Source organism: Thamnophis sirtalis, unplaced genomic scaffold (genome assembly GCF_051295495.1).
Source record: "Thamnophis sirtalis isolate CommonGarterSnake01/CBP01778 unplaced genomic scaffold, rThaSir2_p1.2 scaffold_4, whole genome shotgun sequence".
Taxonomy (NCBI): Eukaryota; Metazoa; Chordata; class Lepidosauria; order Squamata; family Natricidae; genus Thamnophis; species Thamnophis sirtalis.
In genome coordinates this window covers 117,964,114-117,981,400 of record NW_028261384.1, presented here as the reverse complement: position 1 = coordinate 117,981,400, position 17,287 = coordinate 117,964,114, and positions in this window count along the sequence as shown.

The window sequence follows — 17,287 nt, the reverse complement described above, 5'->3', positions numbered from 1 at the left end:
TTGTCCGAAAGCGTGATTGTCCCGCGAGAATCGGGACGTCTGGTCACCTTAGATAAATAGGAAGATAATGTGTTGTTATTATTAGAATAGGCATTTTTATAAGGTTTTGCTCTAAAATGCTCCTTCATAAAGAAAAGTAATAAACATCTGTGATTTTTCTTGGTTGGTGAAAGATTGTTGGGTGTCTGTAAGAAGCGGTAAATCATTCTTGGGATTAAATAAAGAAATATTGGGCTCACATCCATGTTATAATACAGCAAATTCCTAAAATTAACCCAAAATTGAAACCTGAAAATTATCTTTTAGGGTTATTGGGTGATCAGGAATTTGAAAAAAGATTTTGAACTTTGTCATTGTACATGTTGACTGTAGGAAGAATTCAGGGGTGGGTTCCTGCCGGGTTCTAACCTCTTCTATAGTAGAGGTTCCACAAATCTACCGTGCCATTTAGAAGTGGTTCCAGCTCCCTCTTCACGCCCATCCTCACCACGTTTGCCCCACCCACCGCTCACTGATTGGCTGGCTCACCAATTGCCCTGCCTCTAAGAGTCCTATCTAAACCTTAAAGTCTTAAAGCTGTCAAGTTTGAACACCCTTGGATTTTTTTTCTAAAGGGTTAGGGGTGCAAGGGTCTTGTAACTTGAGAGATTTAAGACTTACGTGCTTCAAATGCCAGAGTTTCTGAGCCAACATTTGGGTTGCTAAGCAAGAGTGTTGTTAAGTGAGTTTCACCACATTTTACAAGTGGGCCACGCCCACCCAGTCACATGGCTGCCAAGCCACTCCCACTCAGTCACATGGCTGGAAAGCCACTCCCACCTAGTCACTCCCACAAAGCAGGCCACACCTACAGAAGAGGTTCTAAAAAATTTTGAAACCCACCACTGGAAGAATTCTACAGGAACAAAAATGGAAAGATCGTCAATCCCCATAAAAGAGGAATAGATGGGGAAAGGGTTGGAGCTAGCAGAAATGGCAGAATTGACTGTTTTAATAATTAGAGAAAAGAAGATACCCAGTTTTGCTTCTACTTGGAAACTTGAAAATTTCTGGACTTTGTGCTTGAGGAAGAAAAAAAAAACGTAAACTCTTGATTTTGGGTTTTGCTGATTAATCTACAGGTAGCCCTCAACTTATGACCACAACTAAGCCCAATTTTTTTGTTGCTAAGCAAGACAATTGTTAAGTCAGTTTTGACCCATTTTACAACCTTATTTGCCACAATCCCTAAGAGAATCATTGCAGTTGTTAAGTGAATTGTGTGGACATTAAGCGAATTTGGCTTCCCACATTGACTTTGGTAATTGGAAAGCAGCTGGGAAGATTACAAATGGAAATACAAATGACCCTGGAATGTGTGAATAAATGCCAGTTGCCCAGCGCCTGAAATTCAATCACGTGACCATGGGGGTGCTGCAACAGTCATAAGTGTGAAAAACAGTCATAAGTCATAACTTTTTTCAGCGCTGTTGTAACTTTGAACAGTCACTAAACCAATGGTTATAAGTCAAGGACTACCTGTAGTTTGTAACAGAAATGATTAGTACCTGTTAAGTTGCTAAAATAAAAAATTGAGGCTGTCATTTCATTTTGCATTTTGCAGTGCATTTTGCTGTGCTGAAAAATGTTGAAAGTCAGTCCTTTTCTTTCTTTCTCCCTTTGCTTTACACCTTTCTTTCTCCCTTTTTCCCCTTTCTCATTTTTCTATTATTGTTATTGTAATTGGTTTTTTTTTTAGCACAGTAATCTTAATAAACTTCTTGAAAAAAGGAAGGGGAGGAAAAAGAAGAAGGGGTAAACCATTCAATTTTGGTCACCACAATGTAGAAAAGATGCGGAGACTCTGGAAAGAGTGCAGAGAAGAGCAACAAAGATGTTTAGGGGACTGGAGACTAAAACATATCAAGAACGATTGCAGGAACTGGGTATGTCTAGTTTAAGAGAAATAAGGACTAGGGGAGATATGATAGCAGTGTTCCAATATCTCAGGGGTTACCACAAAGAAGAGGGAGTCAAAGTATTTTCCAAGGCACCTGAGGGTAGAACAAGAAGCAATGGGTGGAAACTAATCAAGGAGAGAAGCAACTTAGAACTGAGGAGAAATTTCCTGGCAGTTAGAACAATTAATCGGTGGAACAGCTTGCCTCCAGAAGTTGTGAATGCCCCAACAGTGGAAATCTTTTAAAAAACGTTGGATAGCCATGTCTGGAACAGTATAAGGTTTCCTGCCTAGGCAGGGGGTTGGACTAGAAGACCACCAAGGTCCCTTCCAACTCTTGTATTGTATTGTATTGTATTGTATTGTATTGTATTGTATTGTATTGTATTGTATTGTATTGTATTGTATTGTATTGTATTGTATTAAGAAGAGGTTATGAATTTTGCATATTGACTATCAGGCAGAAATTTTCAGCATCAGTTTTATATACCAAAAAACCTTAGCTGGCTTATGCACTATATTCAATGACTTTGAGAAGTCATTATTTTAATTTTGTCTCAGGCCGAAGACAATTTGAACTAGCCCAAAGAATGGTGTGGCTAAGGATGGAGCACTTGTGCTATTTATGTAAATAACCATTCGTGTGTTTCCCCTGTAAAGGAAGCGGGGCAGTCAAATACCTCCAATTCTCAACCTTTTTCTCCATCAAGTAATTCTCCAGTCACAAATTTCCTCCGCAAAGTTACATTTAGTTAAATGCAGTTGAGACTACGGTACTTTCCTGAATTGTCTGCAGTACTGTGTAGTTTGGCCTCTGTGACAAACTCTTGGTTTTTGTATGGTACCACAAAGATCTGGATAGATGGGATTCAGCTTGCTTCTCCTAAAGGGGGTCTACCAGTGTAATCCAATTTACTTAAAGAATGATTGAAAAACAGACTGCTGCTTTATAAATTTGAAATTATTAAGAAGGTGGATTTAGCTGCTAGATATTTTCTGGTTTTCTAGATGGAGCAAAACACCAGCCATCTTTTGCTTCTGATTTTTTTTTTTTTACAAAATGCAAAATAAATGCTCAGTGCGTGCAAGGCAAAGAAGGAACAAGAACTTCCAAGCACAAAATCTAAAATATTTCTCTCCCATCTTCTGTGATGTGCCTAAATCCAAGTTTTCCTTCTAGGAAGTAATAAATAACTAATTTGATTGGGCTGATTCTCTTGATTTTATTGGAATTCTTGGCGTGCAAATGTTTTTCATGTGTTTTCAGATTTGGTTTCCTTGGCTTAAGAAGGATTTTCTCATATCCCCATGTGCAAAACAGCATGGTCACCCAGTTATACCTTGTAATTCCAGATTAGCCCAAGATTTGTGAAACTTTGCATTTCTGGGGTTGGTCAGGAAGATCCAAAGTATTTTTCTTTCTCTTTTTCTAGAACTGGACTGAAGAAGCAGTTTTGGCTTTCTAAAGGTGAAGATTTCTGTATGGCTAGACAAAGGGGTTCTGGATCAGTTAGAGGAGTTGATGGCAGCTTGTTATAATATCATGCATGTATCTGACATATGACCATTTATTTAGCAACAATTCAAAATTACAATGAAGCTGAAAAATATGACCATTTCCTCGCACTTATGACCATTGTAGCATCCCTGAGGTCACCCAATTGCAATTTCGGTGCTTGGGAAATGGCATGTATTTATATAATGATTGCAGTATCCCAGAGTCTCATTATTATGTCCTCTGCAATCCTCCCCAGTTGGCTTTCAACAAGTGAAGTCAATGCAGGAGCCAGCAGGAGGTTGCAAGTCATTATCACGTAATGCTCTGATTAGTGACCATGGCAAAAAAAGATTGTAAAACTAGATGTGATCATATAATGCCTCTCTTAGTGACCACACCACTTAGGTGAAATTTTCCAGTCCCAAATGTAATTATAAATCAAGGACAACCTGGAGCGGAAAGCTTTTGGAAGGTTTAAAATGACCCCTTATCTGTCTGAAAACAACTATGAAGGCAGCTTAGCTCAGCTTTTCCTTGAGCTCTGATTTGCTCAAACGGTTGTTGATAAGCCACAGAGTCACAACATCTCCTCTGATTTTCCATGCCTAGATAATAATGTCACAGGTGTTTGGTTGCAAGGAATATTGACATGTTTGAAATTAGTTCCATGGTCAAAAGAACAGTAATAACCAGCTTTATCTAGTTATAAATAAATAATATTTTTAAATATATAATTTGGTCTAGTTGTTAAGGCACCAGGCTAGATTGTTGTGTTGGAAGAAATGTCCTTCTGAGTTCAGCTCCAAGTGGGGGAAAAGACACTGGAAACATGGAGGTTGCTGGCAAAGATGGTTTAATGGTGGACAGGACCACATGGCTTGAGCTCCTGAACAGAACAGAAAAGAAACATGCTTCTAGATGTTGACTAAAGAAGAAAAGAGAAAGAAGAAGCTGAACGTTCCTGGCTTTATACTCTCTATACCAGTGTTTTTCAACCTTTTTTGTGCAAAGGCACACTTTTTTCATGAAAAAAATCACGAGGTACACCACCATTAGAAAATGTTAAAAAAAATTAACTCTGTGCCTATATTGACTATATATAAAGTAATTTTCCCATGGCACACCTTACACTATGTCACGGCACACTAGTGTGCCGCGGCACAGTGGTTGAAAAACACTGCTCTATACGGCCACACGTCTCTGTTTCCTGTTTCTGTGTAAGAAATGTATTCTGATTGTTTGCCAGACTCCCATGGGGCCATGCAGGGGCAACTTTTAGGTTGTCCTTTGAGTCCAAGTTTGGTTGAGTATTGCTTCTTCCCAGGTGCCCTGTGGTGAGATGGGTAAAGGGCTAATACTATCATGCCTTAATCCCATCACCCTGGAGCTGAAGGGGAGAGATCTTTGTTATGTAGAATAGACTCGCCCAGGCTTTAATGACTCATTGAAAAAAAGGGGGGTTATTAAGAATGAGTCTGTTTCCTGCCTAAAAAACATGTTTCCCCATTTCTGATCCCTGGAAATATAATATTCTGCCTTTTCAATATTTCCCAGGATATTTCATGTTCCTAAGAGAGGGGTGGGTACTAGGTTCCTACAGTTGTGAGGGAACTAGGAATAGAAAGGAGTATTAAATCTTGAGTTATTTATAAAAATAAAGGCAGGATAAACAAACAAACAAGTAAATGGTTACACTTGCTTTACAGCTCAATTCACCTCACAGAGTTGTTGTGAGGAAAATACTGCAAGAAAGGAATCTATGTTATCCACCTTGAGTTACTTATAAAGTGGGGTTAAAAAAACCTGTGTGTATGTGTGTGTTTTAATATTGCTTCAGTAATGGCTGAAGGATGTTGTTATGAAGATATTCAACAATAAATTCCTAGTGAATAAATGTCCTTTGTCAATACTTTTTATTCATTATTTACTGCTTTCAGGGTACACCTTTCCTCCAGGAAGACGTAGTACTTTAGTTCTTTATTGTTTTACCTTTTAACAACTTTGTGAGGTAGGTAATTTAAGAGATAGCAACTGGCCAAAGTTATGGGTAAGCGCTGATAGCTGAAGCTGCCTTTGAACGAGGATCTCCTAATCTTACGTATGACACTGCTTTCGCCATCATTGTAAACCACTTCAAGATTTGTACAATGAGAAATGTACAAATACATAAGAAATTCCTCCTTCCAAAATCAAGCATTGTAGTTGCATATGTCCTACTTTGTTCTAGATATAGATTTCCTTTTCATATGGGATGAGGGCAGCAGATCTGAGTTTTCCATTATGAAAATCCACTTCCAGAACTGTTACACTGAGCACCCACAAAAAATGTAGATAGCCATGACCATAACATCAAAGCCTTCTTTAATGCACTGATGTAGAAATGGGAGGGGGGGGGAGCTTCCAATGTGTGATCACAACTGCAGTCTTGATTTTGTTCATCCATATGTACACATGTGGGCGTTGCAGAAAAGGTAGATTTGAATGTAGTTGTTGGAGGATCCAACACCATGTTTCCCACCCTCAGCAATTTTGAGATGTGTGGACTTCAACTCCCAGAATTTTCCCGCTTTGCTCTCTCTCGCGCCAGGTGCGCACTCTGCGTGTGTGCGCATTTGAGCAAAAATGCAATAAAAATGGCTTTGCGCATGCACAGAAGCAAAAAACAAGATGGTGGCGTCTACAGCGCTGCTGGGAGAACTGGTTCGGGGGCACGGTAGGCCTGGGTCGCTGCCGGTTCTAGTGACCTAGGCCACCAAATTTCTACCAGTTCAGCCGAACCAGTCTGAACCGGTAGGAACCCACCACTGGTTGAAATCCATACATCTCGAAGTCACTGAGGTTGGGAAAGGAAGACCTAATGACCTTTGCTGTTGGCCAGGAAGACCTTTGCTGTTGGCCAGCAAAGCTAAATTAAGGATGAGATTAATATGGAGACGGATTCCCAACATGGTTTACTACAGCAGCTACACTAGTAGCTGCTGGGCACTAACAACATTGGCTCTGCTTGGCAGGGGGTTTGGCTGGGCTGCAGCTCCCTTTGTTGCTTTGTGGGGCTGGCGTGATTCCCAGCCATGCAGTGCCAGCTCTGGGCGACTCATTTTTTTTCCCACGGGATTCGGTCCAGGACCCCTGTAGCGTGCCAGTCCAGGGCCTCAGACTTTTTAACTGCTGATCTTGAAACCTGTACTAGTACTAGCTGCATGTATGCTAGGAGAGGCCATAGTGTGTCTGGAGATTGCCCTGCCCCCTGCTGGCTACAACAAACAATTGCAGTTGTAAGGAAGGGTGAATAAACCCCCGGCTGAAGACATGGGAAAAATGGCTTAATCTCACAACATGTGGACAGACTTAGCCGCAGTTTGAACTAGGAAATAGCGAGCATTTTGGACGAAGCCAACCCAGAAATGCCAAGGAACTTCTGGAAGCGTAAGGTCCAATTAATCAGCCCTCAATAGACACATAAAAGATAAACTACATTCGCACACTGTTCAAGAGGTAATAAAAATTTAGGAAGAAAATAAAAAGACTAGACATATCTCTTCCAGCAATCCACATTCAGAGAAGCGAGGGTTATCGGCAGACAAACAATCAGGCAGACAATAATACAATACAGGTAATCCTTGACTAACAATGATTCCTTTAGTGACCATTCAAATTTACAACGTCCCTGAAAAAGGTGATTTATGATCATTTTTCACATTTACGATCATTGCAGCAGCAGCATGGTCACATGATCAAAATTCAAATGCCGGACAATTTGAATTGGCAACTGGTTCATATTTATAGCAGTTGCAGTGTCATGGGTCATGTGATCAGCTTTTGTGATCTTTTGACAAGCAAACTCAATGAGAAAGCCAGATTCACTTAACGACTGTGTTACTAAATTACTAACTGCAATGATTCACTTAACAACTGTTGCAAGAAAGGTTGTAAAATGGAGCAAAACTCACTTAACCAATGTTTCACTTAGCAACACAAAGCTCAGTTGTGGTCATAACTCGAGGACTACCTGTACTCTAATGAAGAAGTAAAGCATACCTGCACCAAAACAACTGAGCGAACTACTTCATATAAACAAGCAACAAATCCCACACTTCCTCACACTGATTACTTAACAGGATAATCAAATGTCTGCAAAGAAACAACTGAGCAGAGTACTTTATGTAAACAATTATTTGTACTGATTCCATATTAAAATCCCGGCAATGGTTATATTCCCGCAACAAGCTCAATTCAAACAACCACTGTTACGTATGAACCTGCTGGCCTGGGTTTGCATTGTATGCTGAATCCCGAATGCCTAATCCTCTTTAGCCAAACTAAGCATGTTGTGTGAATGGAACATGCCAGTTTCATCAAACCTGCTGAACTTTCCAGTTCTATGAGCTACCTGTTGTTTCCCACAGTTCCCTTCCCTACCTCCACTATTAATTTAAAGGCCAAACAAGGTTGCTTGTATTCCTCCTCCGAGTTGAGAAATTGCCTTGTCTGACACAGGCCCATTTTCAAACTATGACTTTCCACCAGTAGGAAGTCAGTCTGGACACCATCGCCCTTCCTCTCAATTGAGGAACTGAGAGAATTTGTCATGTTTTTGCAAAACTTCGTATAATCGAAAGTCCAGTGGTCTTGCAACCAAACCACTTCTCAGATGTTTGGATAGCTGGGAGGTGACTACCATATTTGCAATGGTTGCTAGGACAACGGCCCTCGATAGAGTATTTTTCTCAGTGCTGTTAGAATTTAAAGTGGTCACTAAACCAATGCTTGTATGTTAAAGGACTACTTGTGCAAAGAGCTCTTTTCTGCAACTAGACCAGGGATCTCCAACCTTGGCAATTTTAAGACTTGTGGACTTCAACTCCGGGAGTTGCAAAGGCAAATGAACACAGAGGGTGCCTGATTGAAGTTTATTTATTTTATTTTAAATTTAAATTTAAATAAAGTTAAGTTTATTCGACAGCAAAAATGAACACATAATTCAGCTCTGGAAGGGTAAGGAAGCTAAGGATGGTAGCACCAGTAGTTCTTGATTTACAACAGTTCATTTAGTGACTGTCCAAAGTTACAATGGCACTGAAAAAAGTGACTTATGACCATTTTTCACACTTACAGCCATTGTAACATCCCCAGGATCATGAGATCAAAATTCAGATGCTTGACAACTGACTCATATTTATGACCGTTGTAAGTGTCCCGGGGTCATGCGATCCCCTTTTGAGACCTTTTCACAAGCAAAGTCAATGGGGAAACCAGATCCACTTAACAACTGTATTGCCAATTTAGCAACTGAAGCTATTCACTTAACAACTGTGTCAAGAAAGATGGTAAAATGGACCAAAACTCACTTAACAAATGCCTTACTTAGCAACAGAAATTTTGGACTCAATTGTTATTGTATAAGTCGAGGACTACCTGTACTTATAGGACCAAAGGACTTTGATCATGGAGTATTGAACTTTGATGTGAAGCACTTTAAATGTGTAAACCACCCTTGGGGACACGTGCAGTCCAGGAGAAGAAGATCCATTCCTCATCCTGGATGTCTGTGACATTCTTAGATGTATAAGCTGTTCTTTGCTGTGGAATTTTAAGTGGGATCTTTAGATCCCTTATCTTGAGGGGAGTCTTGAGATCCCTTATCCCTTAAAGTCTTGAGATCCCTTATTTTGAGGGGAATTCTCTTTTACGTTCGTTTGACTGATACCTAGAGATGCATTTACCGTAATCAGGTGCAGCCTGAGTGTCAAAGGCAGGCAGAAAGAGGTTAAAAAAGGTATATTTTATTTGTAATTTATCACTGAATCAGACATGATTGGGGTTGATGTGTGACCTCAGTGTGTGTGTGTGTGTGTGTGTGTGTGTGTGTGAGAGAGAGATAGAGAGATAGAGAGAGAGAGAGAGAGAGAGAGAGAGATAGATAGATAGATAGATAGATAGATAGATAGATAGATAGATAGATAGATAGATAGAGGCTCTTATCTTCCAACAGCATAAAGACATAAAGTGGTGGGCTCTAATGCAGAACAGACATAATGTTAATGCACTAAAGTTATTTATTTATTTATTTATTTATTTATTTATTTATCATATTTGTACAGCTCCCCATCTCACTTACAGTGACTTATATTATGATCAGTCTGACATTCTGCATATAGAGCAAGCCATTCAATTTTTTACTTTATTTATAAAAGCACAAAATTTGCACTAATGAACATACATTTTCTGCTCAGAATGTTCACTTTTAGAAACTCTAGTGAGGTCACGTTTAATCCTAAAGAATAGCAGCAGATTGAATGGCTTACAGTGAGAAATAATTCTTAAAAAATAAAAAAATGTGAACAAAGTACCAATGGAGATGGGAGAACTAAAAAAAAAAAAGATTATTCCTGGTTATAGTTCTGCTTTAAAAAACAGACACACAGACAACGTACAAACATTTTAAAAAGCCACATAAGTTAGAAAAATTGGAGCATTTGACATGAAAAGAATTAATTTGTAGGATATGTCAGGGTTCCAAGTAACACCCCCAATGAAAGAAGACTCCAAGGCTAGCAATTCCTCTAAGTTCCCTTTTATCAGAGATGTCATATTGGCACATCTGGGAAAACTCAAAGCTGAGAATTCCGGGGTTTTCCTGACCCAAGTGAAAGTTCAAGTCCCTGCCCAGCACCAACATGTACATCACAGGATCCAATCAGGCACTATCCAAACTACCTTCCAGTCACTGTTACAGGGCAAGATGACCTTGACTTTCTAAGAAAAATGTCTTGACCATATATCGCCCATACTCTGTATAATCCCCCTCCCATATTTCCACAATAGAAAATGTGGTAGGCCTGAAGTCCCAAAGGTAAAAGATGGCCCAATCATTTCATCGTCCCAACTGGGGAGAACCCCCAGTCGCTCCCATCCAGGCGCAAGCCAAATGCCCTTGACTCCCAGAGAAGAAAGGAATGTTGTTATGGCTAATTGTCCACCGACTCCTTCAATTCCCCCCTCCCATTTTCCCAGGCACTAATTGTGGCAGCCCTGAAGCGCCAAAGAAAAAGATGGCCTCCAGGACTGACAGGATATTCTGGAGAGCTTGGTTTCCAAGTTTTCCCCACGCAAGTGGAAGTTCAAGTCCCAACATGTACATCACAGGATCCAATCAGGCACTATCGAAGACTGGAGATGCCTCCCGGTTACCTCATTGCAGCTGCAAGGACAAAGCAACCTTGACTTTTTAAGAAAAAATGATATTTTGACTACACATCGCCCACACTCTGTATAACCTCACTCCCACTTTCCTTCAGTAGAAAATGTGGCAGGCCTGAAGTCCCAAAGATAAAAGATGGCTTCCGGGACTGACACAAAGTTCATGGGGAAGCCACGTTCATTTAACTGGGTTATTAATTTGCGAGCTGCAGGGATTAACTTAACTGTGGCAAGAAAGGTTTTAAAATGAGGCAAACCACACTTAACAAATGTCTCACTTAACAACAGAAATGCTGGGCTCACTTGCTGGTGTGTACCAAGGACCTGTGGGTAGCCAGAAGAACTGAGGCAGAGACAGGAATAAAAGGCTAACAAGTTTATTCCCTTAAAGTACAAGCTAACGTTTCAGAACCGGCTTAGATAGGAACGCGCGCTGCTCGTTTGGACAGCTCCCTATTTATACAGGAGCTGTCAAACGATCAGCCAATCAGCTGTCGAGCACTTCCCGCTTAAACTTTTAGTCAGCGCAAGCTCAGAACACAACACTCCTCCCCCCCTAAGTTCGCACAGGCGTAGTCTTGTAAATATGCTGGACGCCGCCTGATGCGGCCGGATGCCCTAGGCCCTTCTGCACCGTTTGGAGGTTCTGGTTGTTCGGCCGAGGACTCTGCATCGGAGGACGGCGATCGCCCGGGCCGCCAGAGAACGAAGGATGGTGCTGGCCCACCAAGTAAGTCGCCGCTTCGGTTTGGGGCTCCGGCTGCTTGTTCTCGGCTGGCCTCCTCGTTTCCGTGCTCGGCGTCGGTCGTCGGGCCCGTCAGTGTTGGCAGGTCGGTTGACTGCTGCTGACTTGTTGGTGGTTGGTGCCTGCTCCGCAACTGGTCGCAGTGGCGTTTCCAGACTCTGCCGTCGAGGAGCCTGACCCTGTAGGAGCAGGGCCCGGTCTGGTCAGTTATTATGCCCGGTAGCCACAAGGGATGTCCTACATAATTCTGGGCATACACTGCCTCCCCCTGGACGAAGGAGCGGGACCCTCCCCGGGAATCCAATGGGGTCGGGGCGGAATAAGCGGGGGGCAAACGGTCCAGGGTTGTCCGCAACCGCCGTCCCATGAGACGCTCGGCTGGGCTCGTGTTCGTCTCTGGCGAGGGAGTAGAGTGTTGGGCTAGCAAGAAGGCGTCAATTCGTTCCTGCCAGGGAAGGTGGTCTAATTTGGAAAGAGCCTCTTTGACGGAGCGAACAGCGCGCTCCGCCAAGCCATTGCTAGCGGGATGGAACGGGGAGGTGAGGGCATGTCGGATGCCGTGGGAAGCAAGGAAAGCCTCAATCTTGGTTGCTGTCAATTGCGGTCCGTTATCGGACCCCAACACGTCGGGCAGGCCATGGGTGGCAAAAAGGTGGCGCAGGGTCGCGATTAGCGCGTCTGCTGTAGTGGAGGACATGTGGACGACCTCGACCCATTTCGAGAAGGCGTCAACAGCAATAAAGAGCATACGGCCGTGAATGGGGCCTGCAAAGTCAACGTGAATTCGGGACCATGGGGTGGAAGGGGGCTCCCACGTTCGCGGCTCTGCTTTAGGTGGCAGCGCCTGGGCGCTCTGGCATTGTGGGCAGCCGGCGACATGGTCGGCGATGTCTTGGTCAAGCTTGGGCCACCAAACATAGCTTCTACCTAAGGCTTTCATCCGGACAATTCCTGGGTGAGCGTGATGTAGCTGCCGCAGGACGGTAGTCCTCAGTGAGGCCGGCACGACAACCCTATGGCCCCACAGCAAACAGCCGTGCTGAACGGATAGCTCCGCCAGGCGTGACTTGAAGGGGAGGTAAACGGGGTCTACGGGGTCTTTCGGCCACCCTCGCTTAACCCAGTCTAGCACCCGGGATATTACCTGATCCCTTGCGGACTCCCGGGCGATGTCCGCGGCAGAGAGTGGAAGGTTGAGGTCGTCTATAAGGAATACAGGTGCGGCAGCAGCAGGATCTTCCAAGGCCTCTGGCAGAGGGCAATGGCTGAGGGCGTCGGCGTGGGCGATCTGCTTCCCCGGTCTGTGGTGCAGCTGGTCTTCGTAGGACGCGAGGAAAACAAACCAGCGGGTCATGCGTGGGGAGATAACCTGAGGGGCAGGGCGATCTCCAGCCAGCAAACCGAGCAGGGGCTTGTGATCAGTGACAATTTGAAATGGCCGGCCGTACAAGTAATGGTGGAACCGGCGCACCCCAGCCACAATGGCAAGAGCCTCCTTATCAATTTGGGCATAGTTACGTTCAGAGGCAGAGAACGTGCGTGAAAAATAGGCAACTGGCACCTCTGCTCCGCTGGGTAACTGGTGGCAAAGGATGGCGCCCACCCCGTAAGGGGAAGCATCACAAGCGAGTACGAGAGGCAAGTGCTCGCTGTATTGTACCAGAACATCGTTGGAGATGAGGAGATGCTTGACAGCTAGGAAAGCGGAAGCTTCCCTGCGGCCCCAAACCCAGGGTGCGCCTGAGTCTAGGAGGCGATGGAGCGGCTCTGCGACTGATGCTTTGTGGGGCAGAAAAACAGCGTAAAAATTAAGTAGGCCTAAAAAGGCCTGTAACTCAGCTCTGTTAGTGGGGGCAGGGGCCTCCACGATGGCTTTGGTCTTGGCAGCCGTGGGGTGGATGCCACTGCCATCAATGAGGAAACCAAGGAATTCTATCTGGGTTACCGCAACCTGGCACTTATCTCTCTTGACCTTCAGTCCCACTTGTTGGAAACGTTGGAGGACTAAGCGCAACCGGGCCATTAGTTCATCCATGGAGGTGGCTGACACGAGGACGTCGTCAAAATAGGGAATGACACCTCTGAGTCCTTGGAGCAGCCGCTCCATCAAACTCTGGAACAGTCCTGGGGCGATGCTGACCCCAAACTGCAATCTGCGGCAACGGAAAGCGCCCCGGTGTGTGATGATTGTCTGGGCTTCCGCTGCTTCATCGTCCACCACCAGCTGTTGATAAGCTTGGGCGAGGTCGAGCTTCGCGAAAACAGTCCCCTCGCCCAAGGTGTGCAGCAAATGCTGGACCACTGGCACCGGGTACGCGTTGGAAGGCAGGGCATGGTTGATCGAGCAGCGGTAGTCAGCGCAAATAGCAATAGCAATAGCAGTAGACTTATATACCGCTTCATAGGCCTTTCAGGCCTCTCTAAGCGGTTTACAGAGAGTCAGCATATTGCCCCCAACAATCTGGGTCCTCATTTTACCCACCTCGGAAGGATGGAAGGCTGAGTCAACCCTGAGCCGGTGAGATTTGAACCGCTGACCTGCTGATCTAGCAGTAGCCTGCAGTGCTGCATTTAACCACTGCGCCACCTTGGCTCTTCAAATTTGAGGAGCCACCTTGGCTCCTCAAATCCTTACGCTGCCATCTGGCTTGATGGGTAACACAATGGGTGTTTCCCACCGGGCATGGTCCACTGGCTCTAGGACGCCTTGAGCCACCAGCCTGTCCAATTCGGCGTCCACTTTTGGTTTGAGTGCGATGGGTACTCGGCGAGGCTTCATTCGCACTGGCTGTACTGACGGGTCAAGGTTGAAAGACACGGGTGTGCCAGTGTATTTGCCTAGTGAGCCATCAAACACCGCAGGGAACTCTGCTACTAGGCAATCAAGAGCTGACTCGCTTAGATGGTGGATTCCGCTGATCTGCAGGCCTAGGGACTGGAACCAATCGAGGCCAAGAAGGCTGGGCAACCGGCCTTCCACTATGATGAGGGGTAACCGGCCGTCAAACCCCTTGAACTGCACTCTGACTTTGCGGGTGCCAATTACTGGAATCAGGTTGCCCTGATAGTCTCTTAACGTCATATTACAGTCTTGTAATTGGCGTTTTGACAGCTGTGGCAGCAGGCGCTTAATTGTGCTCCAGGACACGATGGAAGTTGCGGATCCGGTGTCTAACTCCATCTCGCAGGGCTTTCCTTCCACAGTAACGGTTAGCTGTATTTTTTTTTGGAGCTGGTGGCAGGAGAGATCCTGGGTGGCATTTCGGAGGATGGCGTGACAGTCCATCCTGGCCTTCTTGGGGCCACTATTTCGGTTCCTCGGTTGTCGAGACCGATCGGTTTGAAATTCAGAGGAGGACATGGGCTGCGCGGCTCAGCATACCCGAGCGATGTGGCCCTTCCTGCCACATCGCTGGCAGAGGGCTTGCCTAAATCTGCACTCAGCTCTCTCGTGGTTGCCTCCGCAACCAACACATGCAGATTTAGGGTCGCCTTTCCTCTGCGGAACGCTCTTTTTGTTCGCCTCGTGAAGGCGGTTAATGTCCTCCTCAGAGTTCTCATACTCCGAATCCTCACTTTCAGAATCTAAGAGGCCGGTAGCTGTGCTGAATGTATTGGCCGGCTGTGCTGCTGTGGCAGACCGACTCTTCGCGATGGTTGCTAAGGATGCTGCAGCCATTTTGGACGCCCGGACCTCATCGAAGGCGGTTTGAAAGGAGAGATCTGTTTTGGTTAGAAGTCGCTTCTGCAGCTTGAGATCTCTCAGGCCACACACGAGGCGGTCAAGGAGGGCCTCGTCCAAGTCTCGGAACTCGCAGTGGAGAGCGGCCGATCGTAACGCTGCAACGTAGGCGCTGACGGACTCCCCCTCAGCTTGGCTCCGCTGGTGAAAAGCGTGCCTGCGGGCTATCTTGGACGGAGACGGGGCATAATGGCTTGTCAGCTTTGCCAGCAGCACGGGCCAGGGAACGGCCTTAATGGGTTCAGGAGCTGTGAGAGCCCTGGCAGTGTGAAAAACGTCTGTGCCACAGACGGACAGGAAAAACGCGCATTTTCGCTCGTCCGTCAGCTCGGTGAGGTCGTGCGTGACCAAAAAACATTCGAACCGAGCCGTGTAAGACTCCCATGTCTCAGAGCCATAGTTGAATGGCGCGAAATTTAACGTGGCCATTCCTGTCAGAGCCAGCGACATCTCGTCGCGGTAGAATTAAGCGCGGTTCTAGTGACTCAGCGAGTGACTTCAGCAGTAAGTGACTTCAGCTTCTCGTACCTCAGTTTGGGTATCCCACCTTCGTCGCCAGTGGTGTGTACCAAGGACCTGTGGGTAGCCAGAAGAACTGAGGCAGAGACAGGAATAAAAGGCTAACAAGTTTATTCCCTTAAAGTACAAGCTAACGTTTCAGAACCGGCTTAGATAGGAACGCGCGCTGCTCGTTTGGACAGCTCCCTATTTATACAGGAGCTGTCAAACGATCAGCCAATCAGCTGTCGAGCGCTTCCCGCTTAAACTTTTAGTCAGCGCAAGCTCAGAACACAACACTTGCGATTGTAAGTCAAGTACTATCTGTACTGTACTACTGTAGTATTATAATGCATTGTGGCAGCCCTAAAGCTCCAAAGAAAAAGACGGCTTCCAAGGCTGACAGGGTATTCTGGAGAGCTTGGTTTCCAAGTTTTCCCCACCCAAGTGAAAGTTCAAGTCCCAGCCCAGCACCCACATGTACATCATAGGATCCAATCAGGCACTATCCAAAACTGGAGATGCCTCCCGGTTACCTCATTGCAGCTGCAAGGACAAAGCAACCTTGACTTTTTAAGAAAATTTTTTATTTTGACTACACATCGCCCACACTCTGTATAACCTCACTCCCACTTTCCTTCAGTAGAAAATGTGGCAGGCCTGAAGTCCCAAAGATAAAAGATGGCTTCCGGGACTGACACAAAGTTCATGGGGAAGCCAGTTTCACTTAACTGGGTTATTAATTTGCGAGCTGCAGGGATTAACTTAACTGCAGCAAGAAAGGTTTTAAAATGAGGCAAACCACACTTAACAAATGTCTCACTTAATAACAGAAATGCTGGGCTCAGTTGTGGTTGTAAGTCAAGTACTATCTATACTGTACTACTGTAGTATTATAATGCATTGTGGCAGCCCTGAAGCTCCAAAGAAAAAGATGGCCTCCAGGGCTGACAGGGTATTCTGGAGAGTTTGGTTTCCAGGTTTTCCCCACGCAAGTGGAAGTTCAAGTCCCAGCCCAGCACCCACATGTACATCACAGGATCCAATCAGGCACTATCCAAGACTGGAGATGCCTCCCGGTTACCTCATTGCAGCTGCAAGGACAAAGCAACCTTGACTTTTTAAGAAAAAATAATATTTTGACTACACATCGCCCACACTCTGTATAACCTCACTCCCACTTTCCTTCAGTAGAAAATGTGGCAGGCCTGAAGTCCCAAAGATAAAAGATGGCTTCCGGGACTGACACAAAGTTCATGGGGAAGCCAGTTTCACTTAACTGGGTTATTAATTTGCGAGCTGCAGGGATTAACTTAACTGCGGCAAGAAAGGTTTTAAAATGAGGCAAACCGCACTTAACAAATGTCTCACTTAACAACAGAAATGCTGGGCTCACTTGCGATTGTAAGTCAAATACTATCTGTACTGTACTACTATAGTATTATAATGCATTGTGGCAGCCCTGAAGCTCCAAAGAAAAAGATGGCCTCCAGGGCTGACAGGGTATTCTGGAGAGCTTGGTTTCCAAGTTTTCCCCACGCAAGTGAAAGTTCAAGTCCCAGCCCAGCGCCCACATGTACATCACAGGATCCAATCAGGCACTATCCAAGACTGGAGATGCCTCCCGGTTACCTCATTGCAGCTGTAAGGACAAAGCAACCTTGA